Raw genomic sequence first — 26,114 nt, 5'->3', positions numbered from 1 at the left:
CCATGAATTAAATATGATAATGTCCAAAAATATTTTGTGTTTTTTTCCAATGAAAAAGTCTGAAAAAGCCAAGTCGACTTATCATAACTTTCGGTGTATAAGCCACTAGTTTTTTTTATACAACATTTTGGCTAATTCATGGCTAAATTCTAATCTTGAAACATCGCCTAACAGTATAACAACATAACTGTCATTTTACCATCTTAAAAAAAAAAACACACTAAATTCATCACACGTCAACTTAACTTAAAAGGGGTACCTGACATACAAACGTGTACCATTATGAGTTTAAAATGGAAAAAAAAAACAAGCTAACATTTTAAAGTTTTCCCATAAGCTATTGTGTCTGAGCAACACATTCATTGGGGTGCTGCAATGACATCGGCCTCCCTCTGGGGAAAATATGTTGCTAAATTTGCACAAAACATTTTGTTCAAAATCCGAGTTAGTCTGCTTTATTGTTTTTACTCGACAGAAAAAGTCGTTTAGTCTAGTGCCACCTGACTTCCGCCCTAAACACGTCAGTGCTTTTCTTCCTGTCACTCACCCCCGCACCCCCGCCCCCAGTCACAGTCACAGACTCTTCTTCTTCAGGATCATTTGACCTTGGAGGGGAGAGTTGCTAGAACACATATGAGGCGTTTGTGGTCTCCTGTGCTGAGATGATGGATGACAGTGCTGCTGGATGCATGTGCAACACACCATGCACACTATGTGTCCTCTTAAAAGTGTGAAGGTGGTGCTAAAATGTGTGTGTGTGTTTGATAGGTGTCGGGTTACCGTATATGTGTGTGTGGGATGTTATCATCCGGGAATACTCCACTGGAAAAAGGCCATGGGATGAGAAAAAAAGTGAAACACAAAAAACACAAAAAAGGCTGAAAATGTGTCAAAATATACCCCCCTACTTTGTTGGCTGGGCGACACTCCTGATCTAAATCTTAAGACCTTTGAAAAAAAAAATTGAAAAATGTACATTTTGCACTGTTGGATCGTAAGGAGTTTCATTTTATACTGCTCGGTTTCAAAAGGCGTGGTTAAACTGCCCCTTTGTGATGTCACAGAGGGGCTTACTTCCTTATATGGGCATGGCCGTAAGCCAGATACAGCTCTCTCTCCACCCTCCCCCAAGTTACTCTGTTTACTGGCCTCTCGTCCAAAGACAGCTGGGATAGGCTCCAGCACCCCCGCGACCCTCGTGAGGATAAGCGGTAGAAAATGAATGCCCTGTGATTGGCTGGCCACCAATCCAGGGTGTACCCCGCCTCTTGCCCCTAGACAGCTGGGATAGGCTCCAGCACCCCCGCGATCCTCGTGAGGATAAGCAGTAGAAAATGAATGAATGAATGTCCAGTGATTGGCTGGCCACCAGTCCAGGCTGTAGTGGGCCTCTGGCCCGAAGACAGCTGGGATAGGCTCCAGCACCCCCGCGACCCTTGTGAGGATAAGCGGTAAAAATTAATGAATGAATGCCCTGTGATTGGCTGGCCACCAGTCCAGGGTGTAGTGGGCCTCTGGCCCGAAGACAGCTGGGATAGGCTCCAGCACCAACCGCGACCCTCGTGAGGATAAGCAGTAGAAAATGAATGAATGAATGCCCTGTGATTGGCTGGCCACCAGTCCAGGGTGTACCCCGTCTCTCGCCCCAAGACAGCTGGGATAGGCTCCAGCACCCCCCGCGACCCTTTATGAGGACAAGTGGTAGAAAATGAATGAATGAATGCCCTGTGATTGGCTGGCCACCAGTCCAGGGTGTACCCCGCCTCTCGCCCCAAGACAGCTGGGATAGGCTCCAGCACCCCCGCGACCCTTGTGAGGATAAGCAGTAAAAATTAATGAATGAATGCCCTGTGATTGGCTGGCCACCAGTCCAGGGTGTACCCCGCCTCTCGCCCCAAGACAGCTGGGATAGACTCCAGCACCCCCACAACCCTTGTGAGGATAAGCGGTAGAAAATGAATGCCCTGTGATTGGCTGGCCACCAGTCCAGGGTGTACCCCGCCTCTCGCCCCAAGACAGCTGGGATAGGCTCCAGCACCCCCGCGGTAGAAAAAGAATGAATTAGTTCTATTTTAGGTAGGCTGGAGGGAGCTATGGTCTCTACTCAGCGGTAATATTAATATTAGATACCCACACCTCGTTGTTGCTCAAGGGTCTTTGTTCAGTGTGCAAATGACAGCAGTGTTGGACGCCAGGGGGAAAGTACAAGCGATGAGTCACCATTAAATCTGTCAAAATTGAGCATTTGGCTGCGCGGTGCTTTGTGAAATCATCGCCTATTCATTTTTTTTATTGCACTCACTTTTGTTTATGAAGCCCCAAACGACAACAGCAGGAACAACAAATCTCACACCGACTAAACGGGAAGACGCCTGCAGCACAAATTGAGTCAGGATGAGAGCGGGAGCCATCTGCCCCGGATGATGCCACAGTCTCTTGTTGGGAACGGCGACTTAGGCCCCGCCTTCTTGCACGTATGTCAATCATTCTGCATTAGAAAAAGTATTACATGGCCAAATGAAACACAAGTGATATGTAGTATTGTGGTCACTAGGTGGCGGTAACGAACAACACTGCATGTCCCACATGAAAAAATGTTGTCCTCTCATTCCATGTGGAAGTGGTAATTTTTTTTTAAGCCACTCTCACTCTGTGCTTGTCCCGACCTTCCCACCTTCAAAAAACAACTCAAGATCCACCTTTTTAAATCCGTTTTTAATGTCTAACTTTTTATACCTGACTGCCCCGCCCCGCTTTTAGCCTTGTTTTAGCTCTGAATCAATGTTTGGATATTGTATTTTAATGCATCATTTACTCTTTTTTTACTCTATTACTAAAAAATCTACTATTTTTATTTATTTTTTCTCTACTGTAAAGCATCTTTGAGTACTCTGAAAAGCGCTATACAAATAAATTATTTTATTTATTAATTAAATTATAATTAAATTATTATTATTATTTATAAAATTTATTTATTGTTATTATTATTATTATTATTATTATTATTATTATTATTATTATTATTATTATTATTATTATTATTATTATTATTATTATTATTATTATTATTATTATTATTATTATTATTATTATTATTGTTATTATTATTATTATTAAACAGGATTTTTTGGAATTTTGAACAGCATGCTGGACTTCCTTATATGGGAGTGTCTGGGTACAAGTTGTACAAGCTGACCAATCACAGCAGAGTGGGCGTGCCATGAGAGGCGAGCCATGCGTAGAATAAATTAAAACTCCCAAGGAAATACAGCTGGAATAGGTGCAGATTGTGGAAGATCTAGAAAGCTTTCTGTGTGGGTTATTATGTGTAGCTGCTCTATAGGAGCCTATAGAGAACCTATTTTTCCTTTAATATTTCAACTCTGTGCTACTAAATGACATTATTATAGGCTGGTCCATAAGAGACTTGTGTCAGAATTCCTGAATCCCATCGTTCCGGAGCTTGTATTGTTCTGCGAATATCACGTCATAGCATGAACTTTGACTTTACTCTTCCACCAGATGTCGCTAATGTTGCTTTGTAGTGGATCTGTTCCGGCACAATTTGAAGGAAAGTCTCGAAGCTTCATGAGGCAAAACCGGATCATTTCGGTTCATTCAGTAAAAAGATTCGTTCATTTAACCCGTAAACCCATGAACCCGGTTAGCCGTGTCGAGTCAGTCCGTTCACTCATGTTCACGTTTGTTTCGACTCAACTGTCAACAATTAATGAACGACCGACAAGTGTCAATCTCTCGACCTCGGTCAGCACACCCCGCCCACCCACAGAGCGAGGCACGACGATCGGACGATAGTCCCGCCCTGCAAAAAGGAACGATCAACTGACTCTCAAAAGCTTTTGCAACTGAACGGACTGAACAGGTATTTTACGTTCACAAAAAAGAACTAGTTATTTTGACCTATTCGTTCATGACTGACACACCACGAATCGCTACTCAACTGTAAATATAATACACTGTAATATCTCAGTTCCACAAAGTCGGATCTTCATCATAATTGGTACACATAATAAAGACAACCTTTACGACACTTTAGAACGCTAGAATTCACTCCGATTGGAACGTTTGTCGGAACCCGCTGCCCCCACCCCATAAAAGCCACATATGGTCATCCTAAGTGTGGCTGCGCTGATGCGTTGATTGCACAAGAGGGGGAAGGGGGAAGGGGGGGGCGGAACAAATGGGATTTGGATGCACAACTAATTTGTTAGCCCATCACTTGCAGCTTGGAGCAGATTAGAAGTGATGATGATTACGTCAGACAACAAAGTCCATGACCCCACACAGAGAGAGAGAGATTTCAGGGAACCATTGATTGGGTTTTGTAACATCAGATACTGTACTTTGCTTTTACAGCAGCGCCACAAACATGGCCGACATCATTGCTTGAAGAAGCTCTACGAAGAGCCGGTGTCAAATGTGGATGCTGTATGGTATCATGTACCCAGAAAAAAATATTACGTTTGATTCATGTTCATGTTAAAGGTTAAATAACTGTTAATAGTTATCCTCCCTATCCGTGTGGAAGTGGTAAGTTTTTGGCTATTTAAGTTGAAAGGAAATAACTTGAAGGCTACCGTTTAGGTCACTAGCTCTCTAGTTTGTGAGTTAGCATGTGTCTCAAACACACGGCCCACGGGCCGAATGTGGCCCGCAGAAACTAGTTTGAGGCCCCCACCTTGATATGAAAGTTTAATGTTAGTGCGGCCCGCGCAAGTTTGATATGGATGCTGTATGGTATCATGTACCCAGAAAAAATTATTACGTTTGATTCATGTTCATGTTAAAGGTTAAATAACTGTTAATAGTTATCCTCCCTATCCGTGTGGAAGTGGTAAGTTTTTGGCTATTTAAGTTAATAAATGCGTTTTTTTTGGGGGGGGGGGGAACCCTAGCTCCAGTGGCCCCCAAGTAAATTGAGTTTGAAACCCCTGCTGTATACTGTTATGATTCCGTGTGTGTGTTTTTTTTCCCATGAAGCAATGATTAGAAACTAGCTAGACTTTGGTTGCCAGATGGCGGCAAACTGCGCTTTAATCATCAGCGTCTCAGGACTAGTTCTAAAAGCATTCTCTCCGCCGAGTCTCCTGTGGAGAGTAAAGCATCCGGCTGAAGCATCGCTACATCATAATGCTCCTTGGAACTATATGGCGGACTACAAATCTGTCCTGAATTTTCTGCAGTAGCATTCAAACCATGGCAGGTGGGCTCCGTTTACAGTACTCGGTGATATGAGCATCCAATGCCATAATGGGTACCATAGTAAGTGTCAATATAGTGATATATATAGCACATCATGACTGGTTCAAGACTCTTCATCCTTGTATTTAGCAAATTTATTTTATTTAGAAATTTATTTTATTAATTTTTATTAATTTTTTTTAGTTTTTACATTTTTTTTTTATTTTTTTTTATTTTTTGTCTTGTACCAAAGTACTCGGGGATATGAGCATCCAATGCCATAATGGGTACCATAGTAAGTGTCAATATAGTGATATATATAGCACATCATGACTGGTTCAAGACTCTTCATCCTTGTATTTAGCAAATTTATTTTATTCATAAATTTATTTTATTAATTTTTATTAATTTTTTTTTTGTTTTTAAAATTTTTTTTAATTTTTTTGATTTTTTGTCTTGTACCAAAGTACTCGGTGATATGAGCATCCAATGCCATAATGGGTACCATAGTAAGTGTCAATATAGTGATATATATAGCACATCATGACTGGTTCAAGACTCTTCATCCTTGTATTTAGCAAATTTATTTTATTTAGAAATTTATTTTATTAATTTTTATTAATTTTTTTTTGTTTTTAAATTTTTTTTTAATTTTTTTTTATTTTTATTTAATCTTAGAATCTTAAAATTGATCCCCAACATTTTAATTTATTAGCATGTCTTTTGGCTGCTTTCTATGTGTTGCCATTCCAATCTAATATGCCCAGGGCCTTCAGAATCAGTAGCGCTGGCCATGCACAGCAGTCCAACCTACAGAAGATACAGTGTAGGGATGTCCTGTTCCATAGTGAACGTTCACACGTAGCTTCAAAGCATCCATTTTTCATCCTGCACGAGTGAAACACCTTCTGTGTTGTCCAGCTTTCTTGCTGAATGATTCAGTAGGAGCGCAAGGGGAGGTTGACCACTGAAGGCAGCATAGTGTGTGTGTGTGTGTCTCCACCATGAGTGTCAAACCACTGCCCCCCCCCCCCCCCCCCCCCCAACATGTCCAGCTCATTGCTGCACAAGCCAGCGGATCCTCTTGAGGCCAAGACGCTCTGAGAAAGCCGGTGTGGTGAAGCGAGATCAGAGATGCATAATGTAGAGAGACTGAAAAAAAAAAAAAACATGTTGAAAGCGCAGCGGCTAATGTATGCAGCTGAGGTGCGCAGCCACTAAAAGACCCCACGGCAACACACACGGAAAAAAAGTGACCTATTTTTGTGACACACCTCAGTGAAATCCTCCTCCTCCTCCAAACCTCGGTGTCATGAAATGCAGAAAGAAATGACATCATTCAGGATCAATCTGACATCAGGGGTCTCAAACACGCGGCCCGCGGGCCAAATGTAGCCCGCAGGACACTAGTTTAAGGCCCCCGCCTTGATATGAAAGTTTAATGTTAGTTTGATATGAATGCTGTATGGTATCATGTACCCAGAAAAAATTATTACGTTTGATTCATGTTCATGTTAAAGGTTAAATAACTGTTAATAGTTATCCTCCCTATCCGTGTGGAAGTGGTAAGTTTTTGGCTATTTAAGTTGAAAGAAAATAACTTGAAGGCTACCGTTTAGGTCGCTAGCTCTCTAGTTAGCGAGTTAGCATGTGTCTCAAGACCCTGCAGTTGCGCAATATGTTGTAAATAAAAAGAGTATAAATGTGACTATAGTCGTGTTTTGTCATGTCGACAGGGCTCTAATAATGAAGTGTCCAATTCAACTAGAAAATTAAGATAAAAAAAATAAAAATAAAAAAATAAAAAATGAAAAAAAATAATAATAAAATAAAATAAAATTACAATAAACAACAAATAAAAAACAATATATAATGATAAACCAGACATAAATTATATTTTTTTAAGACACAACTCTTGTATGAAAATCATTATTTTGGATTGTACAGGTGTATAATGCAGTGGCCGGTTAAGACATATTACAAAAAAAAAATATGACTAATTATTTAAAAAAATAAAAAAATATGAAAAAAAATTTTTAAAAAGAGATTCAAACTTCCAGACCACTGTACACTACAACTTAAAAAACAAAATAAAAAACAAAATAAAAGAAATAGAAACAATAAAAAGTCAAGTAGAAAAAAATAATATGAAAGAAATTATTATTATTATTATTATTATTATTATTATTATTATAATTATTATTATTATTATTATTATTATTATTATTATTATTATTATTATTATTATTATTATTATTATTATTATTATTATTATTATTATTATTATTATTATTATTATTATTATTATTATTATTATATTATTATTATTATTATTATTATTATTATTATTATTATTATTATTATCATTATTATTATTATTATTATTATATTATTATTTTTATTATTATTATTATTATTATTATTATTATTATTATTATTATTATTATTATTATTATTATTATTATTATATACAAATAAACACACACCGCAGCGTCCGCTCCTCACGGGGAGACTGCAGCGTAGCCCAGCTGATAGTTTCCATGGTGACGTGAGCTTGTTTAGAATTTGCATCAAGACACGCCGCAAAGCGTTCCTAAAAACTGCAAATAAAAAAACAGGAAGCTGCTACAGAAGACGCTGACATGTGAGCCCACCCAGGCGCTTGCGGGAGTCGGGAGGAGATACCAACTTGACACCCGAGACACACACACACACACACACACAAACACACACACACAATTCAGTTCCATTTTCTCTGCGTGGCTTCAGGGAACCAATTTAGGATTTGGACTTGTCAGTTGTAAATATCACCGAGAGTCAAGTCTGTCAAGTTGCCTCCTCATCTTCGTTTGAGACGTGTTTTTTCAGTCCAATAACTCTTTCGGGGCTTTTATTTTGACGGTTCAGAGCAGAGCAGCAGAGGAAAGTTACCCCCAAAATAAGCACAAGCAGAATTGCAACAATTTTGACTTAACAAGTCAGTCTGGTTTCGAACACGCGTACCGGTACACCCGTGACACCGCGCAGGGACCGTTTTCTATAGGACAGAAAACTTAGATATATTTTAGAGTAGTCAGTGTGCAGCTTGTATAGCAGTATACAGTAAATGTACAAGTAAAGACAATCGCATCTGCAGTCAAGCATAGTGTCAGGCTGCATGAGTGCTGCCGGCACTGACTGGGGAGCTGCGGTTCATTGAAATAAACATTGACACATTGAATGAAGTGGAAAAAAGTCCGTATTTTGTTAGTATAACATCATAATATTATGAGGAAACATAATATTTTCATTTAAAAAAAATTGTAAAATATTACATCATTACAAAAACATTTAGAAAAGGAAAGTTTGAAAGAGTTGGAAAAAAACAGAAATATTAAAAAAAAATTTTTTTTATAGAAAATAAAAAATTAAACTATTAAAAAAAATTAATAATTATAACGAAAAAAAATAATTTTGGTAGCTTAGAGTTTGTTTCTATGTTGTTATTCTATGTTGTTAGAATGTTGTATTCTCCTCTTAAAAAGACCATTTTCACAACAAGCAGGAAATCACAGAAATACAACCGGAATAGGTGCAGATTCTGGAAGATCTAGAAAGCTCTGTGTGCTGTTTATTGTGTGTAGCTGCTCTATAGGAGTCCACAATTCAATACAAAGGGCCCAATAATGAGCATAAAGAAATTATATTTATAGTATATTTATATATGTATATATATATATTATTTTGTAACTTTATGAAAAACAAAATATATATGAAATAAAGTTGGGAAAAATGAGGTTCCGAAAAAAGTTAAAAGTCAAAATATGTTTGGAATATCACGAGAGTAAAATTATATTTCTGAGAAAAAAGTTGTAATTTTACAAATTAAATTTGCGACTTTTTTTTATTATCTCATTAATTTGTGACTTTATTTTCATAAATGTACAACTTTATTCTTGTGATATTACCAGAATTAAGTTGTAAATTAACGAGAAAAAAATTGTGCTAATTTTAAATGTTATTTTTGTAAATGTATAACTTTTTATGATTTCTTATTAAATTGCGACTATTTTCATAAATATATTACTTTATTCTCATAATATTATGAGAATAAAGTTGTAAATGAATGAGAAAAAGGTTGTGATATTATGAGAATTGAGTCATTATACAGTTGAAAAATGAACGAAAATAAAGAAAATAAATAAAATAAAATTTATGACAATAAAGAGAACATTTATGAAAATAAAAAAAGTTGTACATTTTAAAAAAACAGTCATAATATTAAGTGAATAAAGTTATATATAAATATACAAGAAAAGTGTTTTAATTTACGAGAATTAAGTTGTAAATATACAAGAAAAAAATTGTAGTATTACGAGAGTAAAGTCGGAAATGTACGAGAAAAAAAACATAATATTATGATTAATAAAGTCATGAATTTTAGGATGGAAGGAAACTTTCCTTTTTATTTATAATGTGGCAGCAAAACAGAACAAGTTGAGCACAATTTTTTTGATTAGCATGGCTAGCTACAGTAAAATAATGTTAATAAAATAATAAATATTATTAACAATCATTTGTGTGATTAATAATTTAATATATTATACTACAACTATAATTGTAATTGTTATTATTATTGATTTATTTAGTAAATATTTATTTGTGCTAGTATTAATATTATATGATTTGATATGATATTTTTCTGAGAATAAAGTTGTAAATTGACGAGAAAAAAGTTGCGATTTTACAACTTAAATTTGCGACTTTTTTTGTTAATTTTCTCATTAATTTGTGACTTTATTTTCATGAATGAACAACTTTATTTAACTATATTTTTATGTAAATAAAAAAAATTTTTGTAAATGTATAACTTTTTATGACTTCTTATTAAATTGCGACTTTATTTTCATAAATACACGACTTTCTTCTCATAATATTATGAGAATAAAGTTGTAAATGAATGAGAAAAAGGTTGTGATATTATGAGAATTGAGTCATTAATGTATACTAAAATATGGTTGAAAAATGAACAAAAATAAAGTTGTAATATTATGACAATAAGGTTGTAAATTGACGAGAAAAAAGTTGCGATTACAACTTAAACTTGCGACTTTTTTTTGTTAATTTTCTCATTAATTAATTAATTAATTAACTTTATTTTTTGAACTATATTTTTATGTAAATTAAAAAAAAATGCTAATTTTAAAAGTTATTTTTGTAAATGTTGGGAAAATATGACATCATCATGAAGTGTCCAATTCAACTCGAAAATTAAGATGTATTATAAAAAAAAAATTATCTTAAAAAAATAAAGAAAAAAACAAAAAAAATTACAATAAACAACAAATAAAAATCAATATATAATGATAAACTAGACATAAATTATTATTTTTTTTAAGACAAAGCTCTTAAATAAATGTTGTATGGAAATCATTATTTTGGATTGTTCAGGTGTACCTAATGCAGTAATAGTAATATCATTATTGTTGGTAGTAGTAATTTATATATATATATATATATATATATAAAATATATATATAAAGATAAAATATGCAGCCGTCTAATAGTAATGAGTGCGTTTCCCAGCCTGGTGCGACGTGGAAAGGACAGAAAAGCCCAAAAAGAGCACAAAGGTTGCCAGATCGCTGCCTGATGCGTCCATGCTTTCATTCATTGGTTGTGTAAACTGGATGACAGTCAAGCGTGTCTGCAGCCAATCACTGCCTTACATGGACATGCTGATATCCCCCCCAAGCCCCCCCCCCTTCACGCTCCACTGGAACGCATACCACCGCAGACTCCGTAAGACAACATGGCCGCTCAACATTTCCTTCTGACTGTGATTTTATATTGAATACAGAGCAGCCGAAGATTGAGCCCCATGAATCCTGCCTAGCAACAGCAAGGTAAAAATGTCATGTGATCTTGAGCATCAATCCAAAAAATTCTGTTGATCTCCGAGCTAGCGTATGCTAGATATAATACTAATAGTAATACTGCCACTACTGCTTCCACTACTACTACTAAGACAGCGACTACTACTACTACAACTAATGATGATAATAAAAAATTGTTATTATTAATTAATTATAATTTTTAATTATATTTTAATATAATATTTTTATATTTATATTTAATATTATAATATTTTTAATATATATTTTTAATTATAAATATAATATTATAATAGTTAATTATTATTATAGTTGTAGTATATATATTTGTAGTATAATATATTAATTTTTAATAACTGTTAATTAATAATAATTCATGTACATTTTTTATGATAAAATTAATAATAATTGTTAATAATATTTATTATTTTATTAGCATTATTTTATTGTATTATTTATTGAATATATGTATAGAATTATTATTACATTATTACATAAGCTTCTATTACTACTACTAACAATAATGATATTACTATATAATCATATAATATTAATACTAGCACAAATAAATATTTATTAAATAATAAATAATAATAACAGTTATAATTATTATTCTAGTTGTAGTATATATACTTGTAGTATAATATATTAAATTATTATTAACACAAATGATTGTTAATAATTTATTATTTTAATAGCATTATTTTACTGTATTATTTATTAAATATATGTATAGAAATTATATGTAGTATAATATATTAAATTATTATTAACACAAATGATTGTTAATAATATTTAGTAATTTATTAGCATTATTTTACGGTATTATTTATTATTTATTATATTATATATATTATTTATTATTTATTTATTAAAATGTATAGAAAAATAAAATAAAAATAAATTGTATAGAAATTATTATTACATTATTACATAAGCTTCTATTACTACCACTAACAATAATTATATTACTATATAATTATATTAGCACAAATAAATATTTACTAAATAAATAAATAAAATAAACAAAATTTGTAAATAATAATAATTTGTATTATATTTTATTATGATTATCATCATAATCAATGACATTCCCATTAAGGAAAAGAAGTTGCAAAGTGGTGGAAAAATGTGTAAAATAATGTTTTCATTTTTTTTATTGCATAATTGTGTAATACTTTGCATTCCAACTATACAATTAGCACGCATCGTGACCAAGCAGGGCAGTTATTTCCTCCTTAGATACTGTACATGCTACTCTCTGCAGTTGAGTGAATCAAGACTATTACACTGACTAACAATCACAAATTCATTTTATTGGCTGAGTCATTTTAACTGAAATATCTTTGTGTCCTTTTCCGCTCTGCCTTCTTCCCCATCACGTTTAAGATGAGCCCCAGTGGTGTCACATTCAGCCCCCCCCACCTCGTGTGTAACAATTCCTTCATTCGGTCGCCACTGTGCTCATTTTCATGACAGAAGTCAGTGTGGGAGCTCTTTTCATTCCGCTTCCTGTTACTAATCCTCCTCCTCCTCCTCTGCAAGCAAGCAAGCATCTGCTGTCCTTCCCACCAGCCTCTGTGTTGGATGCAAGAGCAGCAGCAGGCTTTCCCCACATTCAGCATCAACACACACACACACACACACACACACACACAAAAAAAGAAAGCATTATTTTACACATTTTTCCCCCTCCACCCCTTTGCAACTTCTTTCCCTTAATGGGCAATGTCATTGATGATGATGATAATCATAATAAAATATAATACAAATTATATTATTCATTCATTCATTTTCTACCGCTTTTTCCTCACGAGGTTATTATTATTATTATTTACAAATTTTGTTTCTTTTATTTTTATTTATTTATTTAAGACGCCATGACGTCCTCTGTTGTTCCTGATACAAATGTCAGCATGCAAACACCACAGCAATGGCCAAAGATCCTCTATATAACCAAAGCACTCTGCTGTTTTTATGTATCAAAGGCAAAAACATGCTTATCAAAGATCCTCTATATAACGAGAGCACTCTGTTTTTATGTACTGACTGCAAAAAAAACACAAGTCAAAGATCCTATATGTCTGATAAGAGCGCTCTGCTGTTTTTAAGTACCTCCAATAAAAGTGCTGATCAAAGATCTTCTATATGACAGGAGCACTCTGCTGTTTTTAAGTACCTTCTAATTATCAACAATTATCATCAAAGATTCTCTACATGACAGGAGTGAGATGATGTTTTTAGGTGCCTACTGCAAATTTGCTGATCAAAGATCCTCTATATGACAGGAGCACTCGGCTGTTTTAAGTACTTTCTACAACAATTATCATCAAAGATTCTCTCCATGACAGGAGTGTGATGATGTTTTTAGATACCTACTGCAAATTTGCTTATCAAAGATCCTCTATATGACGAGAGCACTCTGTTGTTTTTATGTACTGAGTGCAAAAAAACACAAGTCAAAGATCCTATATGTCTGACAAGAGCGCTCTGCTGTTTTTAAGTACCTCCAATAAAAGGGCTCATCAAAGATCTTCTATATGACAGGAGCACTCTGCTGTTTTTCAGTACTTTCTACAACAATTATCATCAAAGATTCTCTACATGACAAGAGTGCGATGATGTTTTTAGGTACCTACTGCAAATTTGCTGATCAAAGATCCTCTATATGACAGGAGCACTCTGCTGTTTTCAAGTACCTTCTACAAATTTGCTGATCAAAGATCCTCTATATGACAGGAGCACTCGGCTGTTTTAAGTACTTTCTACAACAATTATCATCAAAGATTCTCTCCATGACAGGAGTGTGATGATGTTTTTAGATACCTACTGCAAATTTGCTTATCAAAGATCCTCTATATGACGAGAGCACTCTGTTGTTTTTATGTACTGAGTGCAAAAAAACACAAGTCAAAGATCCTATATGTCTGACAAGAGCGCTCTGCTGTTTTTAAGTACCTCCAATAAAAGGGCTCATCAAAGATCTTCTATATGACAGGAGCACTCTGCTGTTTTTCAGTACTTTCTACAACAATTATCATCAAAGATTCTCTACATGACAAGAGTGCGATGATGTTTTTAGGTACCTACTGCAAATTTGCTGATCAAAGATCCTCTATATGACAGGAGCACTCTGCTGTTTTCAAGTACCTTCTACAAGAATGATCATCAAAGATTCTCTACATGACAGGAGTGCGATGATGTTTTTAGGTACCTACTGCAAATTTGCTGATCAAAGATCCTCTATATACAGGAGCACTCTGTTGTTTTTAAGTACCTTCTACAAGAATGATCATCAAAGATTCTCTACATGACAGGAGTGCGATGATGTTTTTAGGTACCTACTGCAAATTTGCTGATCAAAGATCCTCTATATGACAGGAGCACTCTGCTGTTTTTAAGTACCTTCTACAAGAATGATCATCAAAGATTCTCTACATGACAGGAGTGCGATGATGTTTTTAGGTACCTACTGCAAATTTGCTGATCAAAGATCCTCTATATGACAGGAGCACTCTGCTGTTTTCAAGTACCTTCTACAAGAATGATCATCAAAGATTCTCTACATGACAGGAGTGCGATGATGTTTTTAGGTACCTACTGCAAATTTGCTGATCAAAGATCCTCTATATGACAGGAGCACTCTGCTGTTTTCAAGTACCTTCTACAAGAATGATCATCAAAGATTCTCTACATGACAGGAGTGTGATGATGTTTTTAGGTACCTATTGCAAATTTGCTGATCAAAGATCCTCTATATGACAGGAGCACTCTGCTGTTTTTAAGTACCTTCTACAAGAATGATCATCAAAGATTCTCTACATGACAGGAGTACGATGATGTTTTTAGGTGCCTACTGCAAATTTGCTGATCAAAGATCCTCTATATGACAGGAGCACTCTGCTGTTTTCAAGTACCTTCTACAAGAATGATCATCAAAGATTCTCTACATGACAGGAGTGCGATGATGTTTTTAGGTACCTACTGCAAATTTGCTGATCAAAGATCCTCTATATGACAGGAGCACTCTGCTGTTTTTAAGTACCTTCTACAAGAATGATCATCAAAGATTCTCTACATGACAGGAGTGCGATGATGTTTTTAGGTACCTACTGCAAATTTGCTGATCAAAGATCCTCTATATGACAGGAGCACTCTGCTGTTTTCAAGTACCTTCTACAAGAATGATCATCAAAGATTCTCTACATGACAGGAGTGTGATGATGTTTTTAGATACCTACTGCAAATTTGCTTATCAAAGATCCTCTATATGACGAGAGCACTCTGTTGTTTTTATGTACTGAGTGCAAAAAAAAAACACAAGTCAAAGATCCTATATGTCTGACAAGAGCGCTCTGCTGTTTTTAAGTACCTCCAATAAAAGGGCTCACCAAAGATCTTCTATATGACAGGAACACTCTGCTGTTTTTAAGTACTTTCTACAACAATCATCATCAAAGATTCTCTACATGACAGGAGTGTGATGATGTTTTTAGATACCTACTGCAAATCTTTTTCAAAGATCCTCTATATACAGGAGCACTCTGTTGTTTTTAAGTACCTTCTACAAGAATGATCCTCCAAAAATTCTCATCAAAGATCCTCTATGTGACAGGAGTGGAAATGTGTTAGCTGCTCCCAAGTGGTCCTGCTGTGATGTCATTGCAGATCAGGTCCAAGCGTCCATTGGAAGGAGAGCATGCGCGCTTGTGGTGAGTCGTCAGTAGAAGTTTGATGACCCAGAAAAGCGTGAATGTCTCGTTTTTTTTTTTTTTTTCCTCCAAGGAGACTCTCTTATGGCGTCTGATTGAACTTCCTGCTTCTGTTGATCACTTTATGCATTTTCAGGGACTCTTTGGAGCCTCGGTGGATAAAATAATTGGGTGTCTGAGAAGCCTCAGAAGTCCATTTCCTATCTGCCTTCCATCAAGAGAAAGCCCCATTAGTTGGGAAGAAGTCTTCAGTCTGAACCAGCAGAAAGACCACTAGAGTCCACCTTGAGGCTAAAGCTGAAATCTATGTCCAAATATTTATTCTTGTAAATTCCCATTACATTTTTTCTTTATTCTCATAACAGCGTACATTTTTTTGCAACCTAATTTCACAAGTAAAATTACAACGCTTATGCTGTATTGACTTGTGGACTCCTATAGAGCAGCTACACACAATAACCCACACAGAAAACTTTCTAAATGATCTGTTTTATTTTTTCAACCCACGGGCACGCCCACTCCGCTGTGATTGGACACACTCCCAAAATACTTCCTGACTACTGCAAATAAAACTTTCTAATATAATGGATTTGGGAGTTAATAATCAATGAATAAAGTATTTGGAGAGTTAATTGAAAAGTGTTTAGGAGCAACTGGCAGCTCATGATCTACTGGTTGGAGACCCTTGACTTAGCGTGTATGAACTCAAAGAATGGGCTCCTCCGACCTTGTCTACCCGACGAGGATCACTCATTGTCGGACACACTTTGTAAGAGGCACCGCTGGTGCTGTGGAGCTCAGAATCCGGACGTGAGGGCGCCGCATTTACTAAAAAGGAAGTCTATCTATCTATTGATCCACCCATCCATCCACCCATCAATCTATCAATCCATCCATCAGTCCATGATCTACTGGTTGGAGACCCTTGACTTAGCGTGTATGAACTCAAAGAATGGGCTCCTCCGACCTTGTCTGCCCGACGAGGAGCACTCATTGTCGGACACACTTTGTAAGAGGCACCGCTGGTGCTGTGGAGCTCAGAATCCGGACGTGAGGGTGCCATATTTACTAAAAAGGAAGTCTATCTATCTATTGATCCACCCATCCATCCACCCATCAATCTATCAATCCATCCATCAGTCCATGATCTACTGGTTGGAGACCCTTGACTTAGCGTGTATAAACTCAAAGAATGGGCTCCTCCGACCTTGTCTACCCGACGAGGAGCACTCATTGTCGGACACACTTTGTAAGAGGCACCGCTGGTGCTGTGGAGCTCAGAATCTGGACGTGAGGGCGCCATATTTACTAAAAAGGAAGTCTATCTATCTATTGATCCACCCATCCATCCACCCATCAATCTATCAATACATCCATCAGTCCATGATCTACTGGTTGGAGACCCTTGACTTAGCGTGTATGAACTCAAAGAATGGGCTCCTCCGACCTGCCCGATGAGGAGCACTCATTGTCGGACACACTTTGTAAGAGGCACCGCTGGTGCTGTGGAGCTCAGAATCCGGACGTGAGGGCGCCGTATTTACTAAAAAGGAATATCTATCTATTGATCCACCCATCCACCCACCCATCCATCCATCAGTCCATGATCTACTGGTTGGAGACCCTTGACTTAGCGTGTATGAACTCAAAGAATGGGCTCCTCTGACCTTGTCTACCCGACGAGGAGCACTCATTGTCGGACACACTTTGTAAGAGGCACCGCTGGTGCTGTGGAGCTCAGAATCCGGACGTGAGGGTGCCGCATTTACTAAAAAGGAAGTCTATCTATCTATTGATCCACCCATCCATCCATCAGTCCATCCACCCATCCACCCATCCATCCATCTATCTATCTATGCAGACAACCTTGGCACAACATTGGTAGTGGAAATGTGGTCATTACACGTTTTTAGCAGGACTACCAGAAATCAGCGAGCAATGTAGTTCTCTCCACCTCCGTGGACGCACAGCGTGTCTAACATTAGCGTGCTGCTAGCAACAGCAACATTCATGTTGACAAAAACAGTCCCGTGTCATATGTATGCCGACAGATGAAAATATTCTCTTGCACTAATAACTTCTGCCTGAGCTTGCCTCGTAAACAGAGAAACTGAGTTCCGGGCAGAGGGACCAAGAGTTTATCTGGTCTACAGTCACGCCCATATAAGGAAACCCAAACTTTTGTGACATCACAAAGGAACAGTTTTGCAACGCCCTCTGAAACCGAGCGTTTTGAGCCATCCCAAATTTCTTTCAGGGATCATTATCTGAACGTTTGGCACCCAAATGCAACATTTATAGGTCATAAATGTGGAAAGAGCATCATAGGTCCCCTTTAAGATGACATCTTGTCACCAATAATACAAGCCTGGGTTGGTTTATAAAATGTAAACAGGGCCAAATATGGCCACTCGGGGTGATTTACATACTATATTATACAAAGGTTCCAACAAGAGTGCATCTATTCACTGATGTGAAGAAAGCGTGGGTACAACGAGGGGCTGCATGTTTGAAAGAAGGCCAGAGATGGCTGGGAAATGTGTGTGTTAGTGTGTGAAAGTATATTTATTTATAGAAGCCCCCCCCCCCCAGGGAGGAGGAGTGCACAGGTAGGAAGTGTTCTTGGGTTGTGCTGGACGCTACACTGACAGCAAGGTAACGTCAAGAAGAACCCGATGCTCCTTGATGCTGCCCAATAAACCACACAAGGCGCCGACGTCGGTCTTGGACGGAGTTGTGCAAACTCATTCCTCATACATAACTCATACCTCTGCCAAGGCCAAACAACAATGGCGCTATATAAAGTCCTCGCTTCTAATTATGGAAGAGAAAATGAGCAGGGAAATACATAGATGGATTTGGGTCATACTGAACAAAAAGAACTACAATATATGAGTTCATTTAAAGTCACGGTTATGAAACGGTTATAATATCACAAGAAATATTACCTTCAATATTACCTTGTGTTGAAAATAAATTTAATTTTTTGGGGAATTTGTACATATAACTCCACAAAAAATGGAAAAAAAATATAAGATGACTTTCCGACGGGTTCGGCAACATATCAAAGACTGATCCAAATAAGTTAATAATATATACATATTGTATATATTAATTATTAATAAATATAAATAAAATATAAAAAATAAATATAATATTATAATATATAATATTATTATTATAATATTATAATATATATAAATAATAAATTATTTTGTTGTGGATGGCAATATGGAATAATATGGTTATTACGGTTGTGCTTGGCAGATTTATGTAACATTAATTTCATTCATTTCATTATTCCATTTATTTATCACAAAAAAATTAATAACAATACAGATACCTAATAAGCAATAACTTTTTAAAAGTAGACTGCAGTTTGTGCACACCCTGGAGGTAAGAAGGACTGGAACAAATTAGGATTAAACCAAGTGTACATGTTGGTTTGTCCTAATCAGATATCATGACATTACTACTACCACATCACTGACATCAGTACAACCAGAGTATAGAGGGGAGGGAGCCACCTGCTGTGGCCCAGCGAGGTGCACTGTATTTGGGCACATGCTCCAAGCAGCTGGGGTGACCTCATGGAGGTCTCTGGAAAACTTTTGCATTTTTCAAATGTGCTTGTGTTCGTGTTTGTGGCCGATAAGGTTTTTATATTGTATTTTTATATTGTATTCATATTATATTCCTTTATTAGCACAATGTTTTTGCATGTATATTATTCCTATTTCCCTTTTTTTTTAAATATACAACATTTTTGTTATGTCGGAATTTTTACATTCACTTTTTTTATTAATTTTTTATTATGAATAAAATAATATGAACTTTTTTGCTTATAAATACGACTTCCATACATCCTTCTATTCGTTTTCTATACCGCTTGTCCTCATTTGGGGTGCCAGGTGAGCTGGAACCTATCCCAGCTGACTTTGACCATTATGTCATTGTATGCTCATATCACCTTGTACTTCGGTACGAGGTACATTATATAAAAAAAAAACTCAAACTGTATTATGGAAAGCAGGAAGTGAACAAATGTAACAGTTAGTGATTGTAAAAGTACCAGATGGAGGGGTAGGATTTAATAAGATTTGCTTCTTCCTACTCCTTTTGGACATGTGGAAATGGGAACTGATTATGGGATGCACTCAATTGTAATCTGATGCATGTTCAAATGAAATTAAACCATTAGCATTAGCATTAGCATTAGCATTAGCATTAGCATTAGCATTAGCATTAGCATTAGCATTAGCATTTGTGCAAGAGGCGGGGCTCACCCTGGACTGGTACAACTTATTATTAAGTACATGTCCAGTTTCTTCTGAGAATCTATTCTTGGTATCACAGAATCGATACTCTGATATCAAAACCACGCCCAGTTTAGCCAAAATCTGCAAAGTGGTTTTAATCTTCTGCTGCTAGCAAACAAAGAACTGAGAAGAGAAAAGAGAAGACCGGCGTTATCGTGCTGTGTCAGTATCGATTGTCTCACTTCTTTAGGAATTACAAAGTGTAGGTGGACACGTTGATGTGGAAATCAAAGTCAACTCCCCGCGGTGGACTTCCTCTGTAGGCATAAATAAGCCTTCTGTTCTCCACCACAGACGGGGCGGACGCTCTTGTCTGCCAGATGCTATCTGCCTGAGGTGGAGGAACCAGGAGACGCCCACTCAAACACGGCGAAAAAAAAAAAAAAACCAACTCCAACTAACTCCATGACCTCGGTTTTGGGCTGTGTTCACACTTGTCGTTCGGGACTCGGATGCGGAACCAAAATGTGAAAAACCAAGTCGTTGTGTTCTGAGGGCAATTGAATGTATCACAACTGGACTGTTCAGGTTCTCTCAGAAGACGTTTTACCTCTAAAGTCAACAGTAGTCAACGCTTTACAACGGTAGACGACAACCCCGGATCAGAACCCCCGTCTGGGCAAGGAAAAAGTCAAAACTCAAAGGCATCCTGTTCAACAACAGTTGAGGCACAACGGCAGTCGTTAGCGTTCCGGTCAGATGTAATGACACTCATTGACACATCTGACACCAAGGCGGCTGTGCCTTGTTGATTTGTTAGTGGGGCCCGTGGGGCCCGTGGGGCCCGTGGGATGTTTATTGGCCCTCAGCATATTCTAAAACCAGACTACCCGGAGAAAAGTGGGGATTCCAACCCAGGTCTCCTGATTGATTACTCAAGAAAGGAAAAAGTTGGGTAAAAAATGTATCCACATGTACGCCGTGTGGGACGCCATGCAAGGCGATACGTCGGCTGCAAGCGTAACCCGACACATAGTTTGAGTCTGGGCGGTCTCGTGTGGCTGATGTGATGGACGGGGGACGATGGGAGGTGGTCTGGTGTTGAATGAACCCTCTTGATGGTGGGTCGTCCACGGGGCATTTCAGGTGTCGGGTTCTGGATGGAGTTTAGGTAATTAATGCTTGTCAGTCAACTAAACGGGTTGAGGACTTTTAGTTAGTAGGTTCTTCTGGTGTTATCCATTTTTAGTTCCGCTAAGATGGAAATAAGGGATGTTCCAATCAGGATTTTATGATGCCGATACCGATAATCCAAAAATGATATCGGCCGATACCAATAGCGATCCCATTGATGCAGTGTAAATGTACTACTGGCGATATTAGGACTCACCAAGGTTTTTCAATGTTGCTGCAATGTTAGCATTGGGTACAAACATCTGACATTGAAAATTCATTGAAATATTATATGGTCACATACTAAGGCTGCACGGTGGACGAGTGGTTAGCGCGCATGCCTCACAGCTAGGAAACCCAAGTTCACTTCCGCTCTCGGCCATTTCTGTGTCGAGTTTGCATGTTCTCCCCGTGCATGAGTGTGAATGGTTGTTTGTCTATATGGGCCCTGTGATTGGCTGGCCACCAGTTCTTGTGCCCGAAGGCAGCTGGGATAGGCTCCAGCACTTCCTGTTACTCTCGTGAGGATAAGCGGTAGAAAATGAATGAATGAATGAATACTAAGGCTGCACGTTGGACCAAGTGGTTTGCGCACAGGCCTCACAGTTTAGAGACCCAAGTTCAATTCCACCCACGGCAATCTCTGTGTGGAGTTTGCATGTTCTCCCCGTGCATGCGTGGGTTTTCTCCGGGTATTCCGGTTTCCTCCCACATTCCAAAAAACATGTCTATTATAGAAAACATGTCTATGAGTTTATTTAGCCATGTTTATGCTTGCAAAAAACACTAAACTCATCACACAGTAACTTACCACTCCAAAGGTGCACCAAAAAATATACAAAGAAGTACCAATATGAGTTTTGAAGTTTCTCATTCTGCATTGTGTCTGAGCAAAGCAGTTAATTGGAGTACATGCGGCATAGAAAGTGGTTAGCGCGCAGGCCACACAGCTAGGAGACCCAAGTTCAATTCCACCCACGGCAATCTCTGTGTGGAGTTTGCATGTTCTCCCCGTGCATGTGTGGGTTTTCTCCGGGTACTCCGGGTTCCTCCCACATTCCAAAAACATGCTAGGTTAATTAGCGACTCCAAATTGTCCATAGGTATGAATGTGAGTGTGAATGGTTGTTTGCCTATAAAGACAGCTGGGATAGGCTCCAGCACTTCCTACGACCCTCGTGAGGATAAGCGGTAGAAAATGAATAAATGAATGAATACTAAGGCTGCATGGTGGATCGAGTGGTTAGCGCACAGGCCTCACAGCTAGGAGACCCAAGTTCAATTCCACCCACGGCCATCTCTGTGTGGAGTTTGCATGTTCTCCCCGTGCATGCGTGGGTTTTCTCCGGGTACTCCGGTTTCCTCCCACATTCCAAAAACATGCTAGGTTAATTAGCGACTCCAAAATGTTCATAGGTATGAATGTGAGTGTGAATGGTTGTTTGCCTATAAAGACAGCTGGGATAGGCTCCAGCACTTCCTGCGACCCTAATGAAGATAAGTGGTAGAAAATTGCTTTTGCATTGCTTTTTCTTGGTCCCTAAAGTGAGTCCATGTGTATCATTTGGGCTTTGTCAGCAACAGCGTCAACACTTGGACACCTCGCCGTAGAAGACGGCACTCTTGTCATCCATTTGACATTTCAAGCCGAGCGTCACCATGATTGCGGGACGTGCGGCAAGCGCAGGCAGGCACGCCGTCTGCTACCGACACCGTGACTTTCTCACTTCACAGCATCCCTCAGCGTGAGACGACGCCCGGCCGGTTAAAAATGCACGAGCGCCACTTTTGTTGAGCTGTCAGCGGCTGATGACGAGCACCTTAAGGCGTGTTCTTACAAGCGTCACACGTTTGGCGAGAAGCCCACAAACACAATCTGTGCGAGCGCTACGATGCACCGAGTGGATTTTCAAGCCAAGTCATTCCTGACTAAGACCTGACCTTTTCAGCTTTTAGTTTTCGGACTGCTGACTAATGGAGACCACGACACAGCTTTCAGGTTGGACTCTGTCTGGAACGTTCCGCTCGCCGTGGCACATTTTCCCGAGTGATGCTCCACCCCTGACATCCACGTCTAAATAATGAATGAAGCCGTGCAGAAAAGTAGTTTTCATCTCCCAGTACTTGACCTCTCACCTTTCTTAAATGTCAGCCGTCTAAACACACGCTGGTGCCAAAGTATGAACACCGATAAGGCATCGCGCTAAAAATAAGGTACGCCTGGGCCGCATCAGGTTTTCCAAAAAAAGAAAAAAAAACGCATTTATTAAAAACAGAAAAATTAATAAACTTTGCTTTGGTTCCGATTTTCTACAATAAAAGCTCTGATAAAACATTCCACTGTTCTCAAATATCTTAATTTTTATTTTTCTACACAAAATAAGACAAAAAAGCACATATAGTTGGTGGGTAGACAAATGATTTTTTTCATATTAAAATGAACAAAGCATTATTAGAGCCCTGTAGACATGACAAAACACGACTATAGTCACATTTATACTCTTTTTATTTACAACATATTGCGCAACTGCAGGGTCTTGAGACACATGCTAACTCGCAAACTAGAGAGCTAGCGACCTAAACGGTAGCCTTCAAGTTATTTCCTTTCAACTTAAATAGCCCAAAACTTACCACTTCCACACGGATAGGGAGGATAACTATTAACAGTTATTTAACCTTTAACATGAACATGAATCAAACGTAATAATTTTTTCTGGGTACATGATACCATACAGCATCCATATCAAACATTAAACTTTCATATCAAGGCGGGGGCCTCAAACTAGTGTCCTGCGGGCCACATTTGGTACCGCGGGCCGCGTGTTTGAGACCCCTGGCTCAGCCCATATGCTAATAATGACAAAAAACATAAATAACAATGAATTATTAGATCATGTTCACAGTTTATAATATATTTATTAATTTATTATAATTCTATAAAAAAAATTCTTATTAATTTAGTGTTAATAAAATAATTATATTCATATTATAATAATATATAATATTAATATATATACATATGTATAATATTTTTATATTTGTACATAATATATGTAATATTATTACATAGTCATATAATATAATTAAATAATAAAGTAATTATTATAAAACATTGTATTAATAATTTTGTATTGTTATATACAAAACATGAATGTAATTTGAAATATAAAAATATAATGTGATATAATTGCATTTTAAAACAATATATATGATATAAAATATAATTATATATTGATATATATATATATATATACATATATATATATATATATTATTATATTATTATTATATATTGATAATATATATTATCAATATACCAAATCAATGACATATAGTTATTAATTATATACTGTTATTACTATCATTATTATATACGTATTAAAAAATTTCAACATGGAAAAAATATAGCAATTTTCTATAATGTATTATGATAGTATTCATATTATTTCATTGAAAATATTCCATCAGTAAACCATAAGTTGTGTTTTTGTGTGGTTAAAAAGTGGAATTTCCAGGTATTTATTACTAATCATATTTGATCACTGTCATATCTCAGATGACATAATACCAGATCCAAAGATCTAATCAATCTCATTGCTGATAGATTGATGATTTGGATTGATTATACAACGAGAGGAGGGCCATCGTGTTATAGTTAATGGATAGAAAGATAACTACACAGACAGATTGATCTGCTAGTTCCAGCCTCCGAGCAAACAATACAAGCTAACAATGTAATCGTCCTCTGTGCACATCACAGATGGTCTGTGTGTGTGTGTGTGTGTGTGTGTGTGTGTTTGTGTGTGTGTGTTTCGTATTGATGCACAGCCGTTCATCCTAATGTGACTTTCCATTCATGTGTTTCTTCACGCTGATCAAAAGGCCATCAAAAGCATGCTTTGCAATCAATAATGCTAATGTTTGTGCTTGGCGGCCGACTCCATTAGTCGGTTGTTGCCAATAAAGCACACGGCTGCTGATTGCTTTCACTTGGAGCCACAAACTTCTAATGGAGATACAAAAAGCAACACGGGCCTACCAGATGTCCTTTGGAAAAAACGCTCTGTCAACGTTCAGAAAAAAAATGACAAAGTTGCCATAATCAGAAAATGGCTGCTTTTTTACATTTTTAGAATTTATGAAAATAATGTGGAAAATTATGTATATAAAATGCCAAAATAGTTAGAATTTTTTGTATATTTTGTTTTATTTAATATTATTATTATTATTATTATTATTATTATTATTATTCATTCATTCATTCATTTTCTACCACTTTTCCTCACGAGGGTCACGGGGGTGCTGGAGCCTATCCCAGCTGTCTTTGGGCGAGAGGCGGGGTACACCCTGGACTGGTGGCCAGCCAATCACAGGGCACATATTATTATGATTATGATTATGATTATGATTATGATTATGATTATGATTATGATTATGATTATGATTATGATTATTATTATTATTATTATTATTATTATTATTATAGCCTCCAGGAAAAAGCAGTAGAAAAATGAATTAATGAATTATTATTATTATTATTATTATTATTATTATTATTATTATTATTATTATTATTATTATTATTATTATTATTATTATTATTATTATTATTATTATTATTATTATTATTATTATAGCCTCCAGGAAAAAGCAGTAGAAAAATGAATTAATGAATTATTATTATTATTATCATTATTATTATTATTAGGGGCATAATGACACCTCACCACACCACACACCACAGTCCTTGAATGCACCATGAAGAACTATTTGTATTTGATCATTAATAATACATTTTAAATTAATTATGAATTTATACGTTAATATTTATAAAATTATGAATTGATAAAACCCATTTTATTAAAATGTGTTATGTTCATAATGTATTAGATTTT

At 36.8% G+C, this 26,114-nt stretch overlaps 1 protein-coding gene across 2 annotated transcripts in view; it reads right to left on the bottom strand.

Moving 5' to 3' along the window:
• The window catches only part of LOC131105854 (potassium voltage-gated channel subfamily B member 1-like), a 52,981-nt gene that overhangs the window by 13,530 nt on the left and 13,337 nt on the right, over nt 1-26,114 (bottom strand). The gene's annotated exons all lie outside the window — the stretch shown is intronic.

The sequence above is a fragment of the Doryrhamphus excisus genome, linkage group LG18 (assembly GCF_037039965.1).
Source record: "Doryrhamphus excisus strain RoL-2023G ecotype Guam linkage group LG18, RoL_Dexc_Guam_v1.1, whole genome shotgun sequence".
In the NCBI taxonomy this organism is placed as follows: Eukaryota; Metazoa; Chordata; class Actinopteri; order Syngnathiformes; family Syngnathidae; genus Doryrhamphus; species Doryrhamphus excisus.
This window is presented reverse-complemented; position numbering and strand designations above follow the sequence as displayed.